The sequence below is a fragment of the Lytechinus variegatus genome, chromosome 10 (genome assembly GCF_018143015.1).
Source record: "Lytechinus variegatus isolate NC3 chromosome 10, Lvar_3.0, whole genome shotgun sequence".
Classification (NCBI taxonomy): domain Eukaryota; kingdom Metazoa; phylum Echinodermata; class Echinoidea; order Temnopleuroida; family Toxopneustidae; genus Lytechinus; species Lytechinus variegatus.
Window position 1 is genome coordinate 7,887,000 of NC_054749.1, and position 5,433 is coordinate 7,892,432.

Sequence of the window (5,433 nt, forward strand, 5' to 3'; positions counted from 1 at the left end):
TGTTTTGCACTCAGTGCCTGAGTCGCAACTACTGAAGTGTCTGAAATGGCCGACAAGCCAAGAAACGGCCCCAATGCATGTTTTCATGGTTTGGGTCGAATCTAAACCAGCATTCACACATAACTGGAGGGTGTGAGCCGTGCAACCGATATCTGGTGCTTGCACTGCCTGTCCGATCGCTCTAACGTTGGCTGCGTTGTCGTGGACGACGGCACTGATCTTAGCATCGACTTCCCATTCAACAGCGACCCGGTTGAGTTGAGCTTGAAGCGCCAGTGCAGTATGGCGTTGTGGAAGTCTGGCCGCGCCTTCATCCTCCTCCTCTTCACCCGCTAGATGCTGAACTGGGGTCGTTTCTAGAACGAAGCTTGCTTTTTTCCAGTCTATCAGGCCGTGTGCTGTGACAGTCATATAGCCCTCCTGTGCATGACTTGTCCAACAATCCGTTGTTAGTGCTATTGCGGCACTCTTGTGAAGATCTTGCTTCACCTTTCCCTTTTTGTCACTCATCATTTTGTCCAGGATATTAACAACAGTTTTTCTAGTAGGTAGCGTATAATCTAGCTAAATGTACTTCATAAGGGATATGAATCCCTTCCCTTCAACCAGACTAATAGGGAGGCCATCTTCAGCAATCATTCTTGCTACTCGTTCCGATATGGCAGCAGTCTTTCTTGGGTCACACTTGCGAGAAAAGGCCAATCTCGTTTGCTTTGCAGCATCAGGCTCCTCCAGACTGGCCGGGTGAAAGTTCTTAATATGGCCAAGCAGACTACTCGTCGAGCCCCCTTTGTACGCAAAGACGCGATCACAAATATTACAGGTCGCTGAAGTGTCAGACGACTTGCGAAACACTTTCCACACCTTGCTAGGCATTGTGCCGCTTCAAAGTTCAAACTCAGTAGAATATTATGAACGAAATTAACTCAAATGAAGACGTAGAGTGCAATGAAACAAATATTATATAAGACTGACCACGCCAATGTCAGAAAGTGAAATGACAATGGACTAGAAGTGAGCATTTTCATGAACACAAGTTTATCAAGAATTCAAGATAAAGCTGTCTATCAAGATAAACCAGTTTATTAAGACAACCTCCCATTTTAATTAAGGCTGATAGTGCGATCGGGGAATGGGAAACTTTCACCGTGGAATGTGTTTTTTTTTTCCGATGCTTATCATTATAATCCTTCATCCTATTATAAGTTGGAAAGGACTATTAGATAAACCCTCTGCCAGACCATAACATAGGGCACTTTCAAAAAAAAAAAAAAAGAAAGAAAGAAAGAGAGAGCGACTGAGAGAGAGAGAGAGAAAAAAAAATCTGTACTTGTCTACTTGGCACTTTTGAGTTGATCATATTGTTTAATAATAGTTTATCAAAGAAATGTAGTAGATAGGTAATAGTAGATAGGCCCTGAAGAAAGGAAGAGAGTAAAGGCTGGAGCCGCTGGACTGAATTTCAGTGAAAGAAGTGAAGTGTAAAATATAGGTATGTATGGAAGTGCCAGGTAGAGAGAAAGGCAGAAAGTTTATTTTAAAAAAAGAAGGAAAAACAAAGAAGACAAGAGGAAATGATAGGCCTGCAGAGGTGCACAGAGAAAGAGTTATTACAGGGGAGATTCTAAAAATAGGGAAACACAAGGACATGTTTTGATGAAGAAACAAACTAAAAACAGACTCAAACAAATTCACAGTCGGCGTCACATAATTATATTACCCAGGGGCGGCGCCAGGGTATTTTGATGGGGGAGGGGGCAAGACGATCTAAAGGTGATGTAATATTTCCTCAATTGAATAACAGGGGTAATATAAAAAGTTACACGACCCAGGGTCCCAGATTTTTTATTTTTTCTTTTATACTCTTCTTCCGTCTCGTCCGAATTTATCATATTCCATTTTCTTCGACGAGAAGCATGATTACAAAACTTCCCATAGGCCGTCGTAAGTCTATTTTAACTAAAACCAAATTTGTTTAGACGTCTGGCCCTTCAAGTTCAAAAGTCATTGCAATTGATTGTCAAATGGAATGATAAATTCTTCCATTATTCGCATTAGATTTGAAACTACATGTATTTCTAGATAATGTTACTCATTTCGGCCGCACACGCTTGCCGCTTCAGCGCAACTGCGTGCTCAGGCCAGAGATATAGGCGTGGGTACGGTAGGCGCGCCAGCGATGTGGCGTAGGCAAGGCTGGCACAGCTGGCCGTAGATCGGCGCGGCTCTTCCAAATTGATTTGACGTTGACATACTTCTGTCTTCTGGTCATGAAGTTCACAAGTTTCGCTGCTTTCGCATGAGCACAAAGGCGGTTAACTGGTCACAAAGTACATGACAGTGATTTGAGAAGGTAGGAGAATGTTTGAAATCAAAACACTGAGGAATGATAAAGGATTTTATGGGCAGTTATTGTATGTGGAAAACCCGAAACCGGAAAAAGTAAAACCGGGTTTTAGGGCGACGGGCGGGGCCCGGTCGGGAACCGTTTCGACTCAGGCCTACTTTCCATTTTACTTTGCGCTAACTGTGATGCAGATTTTGACTTGCCCCAAAGATGCAAATCAGCTTGCTTTGATCGGCACTGCACTGCCCCGTCCAAAAAAAATTGTTATACAATAAGGAGATCAATGACACACATGACCTTTATGAGCATATGATTCATAAATTGTTACATTCAGGCAATTTGTATTTCACCTATACTCTTGAAAGTTAAAAAAAAAATGTTTTTGTATTCTTTTGATATGGTATTGTTCATGATGGGTACTTCGAGCAAGGATTTTTCTCATGTATGCTTTCGCGACATCAGGCGGTGGCAGACTGGTGACCATATAGCTGCAAAACTTTCGCACTGAGCCACTGACATCTTCTTAGTACAGGAGTCAAAATTACATGAGTGCACAAATTTTAGACCATGTTTATTATATAGAGTGTTTTTAAAATATTTATTATGACAAAATTAAGGACAATTTCATATACAGATTCCTTTTAAGTTTTTAGTACAAAATTTTGGGATGATTGCTTACAGATTTCTTTAATTTTTTCAGATTTATCAGAGAAGCTCATATGGCACCTGTAAGGTGCTTACTGTCACAACTCAGGGGGGGGGGCCACTAACATTGACGAGTGGATACCATGCACGACCCCAAAAACACGTAAAAAGGATGTCTTTTTCACGATAGGGCACGTTACGTACGTATCGTGATAAGGGTGTCAAAAACACAAAAATAATGAAAAAAGGGTACATCTATTTCGCTAGGAAAATTACTGTTTAGGGTCGAATTTGCGGGGATGATAAAACAAAATTAAAATGTTTTATAAAGGATGTCCTTTTTGCCCCAACACTTCGTGTTTAGAGTTCAATTTGCATGGGGTGTAGAAGGTGGGGTCGTACTAAACCAAATAAGGTAAAGCCGACGACCGAAGGACACGTAACAATAAAACATTCCTGTACTTGTTTAGGGGTTCATTTCAGGGAATATTTGTCAAGAGTATTGTTTTGTTTCCAATACTTGTTAAGGGAAGGGTTTCACACGCCAATACTTGTTAAGGGGTGCATTTTCAAAATATGGAAATTACGTGTTTAGGGTGCTTTTTGAGACCCCATGGTCGCGCATGGAATCCACTTGTGAATGAAAGTGGCCCCCCCCCCCCCGGTGTCACAACATACCATGGCCATGTGTCACCGATGCGTTGCCAAATACAGAAATGTGGTGTTGGAATTGATCCGTAATGTAATTCACATAAATAGACCTTGAAATGATGACTTGGGTTCCATGATATTTGCTCTGGCGACAATTGCTCCGATTAAGAATCTGCACGTTGAGCAAAACATAAAGCGTAAAGCTCCAAAACTGAAAAAAACAAACTAATCCTTATCTTTACATAATTCTTGTAACACCTCAAACTCTATTACAATACTAATTCTTTTCCCATGCCCTCTGAGATATTAAGATTGGAGCAATCGTTGCAGGAGCAAATGTCTTGTGACGTGTCACCAACCAGGGAGCATTTATGAAGTAATTTATTGATTGTATAAAATGTACTTTGTTATATTTGTCTATTCAGTATTTTCAAAGAGAATTGGGATGATTTTATGAAGTATGGATCCATTAAATCATACAGTATGTCTTTGAAAATCAGTTTTCTGATTATGGAAAATTATGAAAGTGATTTAGAGGAATAATTAGAATTTTAGTCGTTGAATTTTTATGTATGACTCATATTGATTTTATGTACACAGCTCATGTACATGTAGCTTGCTGAATCATGCGCAAAACTAACCAATTATTATGTTCGTTTTGAAAAATATACAAATGATATGAATGTATGCAGAAGAGAGTTGTAAATATGGGCCTCGTCTTACAAAGGGTTGCAATTGATCCAATCAATCGTAACTCTATTGAAATCCATCAGTGTCATAATTTTTTTCTGCAGGAAATTTGAAAAATGTCATTTGTAAACCACCACAGGAGAACATATTGTCAAGAAATCAATTAATTTATGGACATACATTCATTTCTAGATTTTTTCTGAACAAATATGCATTTTATATGTTGATGTTGCTGGCTTTCCATAGTTGCGATTGATCGGATCAATCGCAACTCTTTGTAAGACGGGCCCCAGATCAAATCAATTTTTATAAGTTGCTTTCGAAAGTCCTATTTACTGCAAAGGTTAGAGAGTTATCATGATACTATTCAACAGACGTGGCATGGTTGATTGTGTAAATCTTTATTACCGATTGTCAGTGCCAAAACTAAATATTCGCAACTCTTTGTAAGTCGGGCCCCAGATCAAATCAATTATAAGTTGCTTTCGAAAGTCCTATTTACTGCAAAGGTTAGAGAGTTATGATACTATTGAACACACGTGGCATGGTTGGTTGTGTAAATCTTTATTACTGATTGTCAGTGCCAAAACTAATTATTCACGTAAAAATTTTCACTTAATGGCATTTCGTTTTCAAAATTTTGCAATAGGTTATCATGATGGACTAAACAATAGGTATTTCAGCAGTCTTAATGATCATTATGATAGATTGGTATTTTATGCAAATAACATTTATAGTAATTGTGCACAAAGAGATATGTTACATGTTAACCTTTCAAGACCTTGATTAAAGATCATTTAATATTATTGAAAAAATCAATATTATCTTTTGTGTATGTCTTAAGTGTTCTGTCATTTTGCCATAACTTAGTTTTTTTCTATGTAAAAAAGCTAGATTTTATTTTCTAAATTCAATCCATGTAAAATTAGTTTTCTTTACTTTTCATAAGGCATGCGTGATTGCTTATTATGAAAATATCAATTCAGTTTTTCAGAGAAAAATAAAAACAATTGTATTTTTATGCAAAAAAATACTTTTATAAAACATTTCACATTTTTATAAATGAAATCACAAAACTGCACACATTTTTATTGTGTGTG

General features: G+C 38.2%; 1 long non-coding RNA gene across 1 annotated transcript; it reads right to left on the reverse strand.

Moving 5' to 3' along the window:
* Window positions 1–386: 386 nt before the first annotated feature.
* On the reverse strand, window positions 387–3,170 carry LOC121423233. The gene is made up of 2 exons (XR_005971248.1): window positions 2,130–3,170; window positions 387–2,066 (listed from the first exon to the last, which is right to left on the reverse strand). It is a non-coding gene; the product is annotated as an uncharacterized LOC121423233 (long non-coding RNA).
* Between the last annotated feature and the right edge of the window lie 2,263 nt (window positions 3,171–5,433).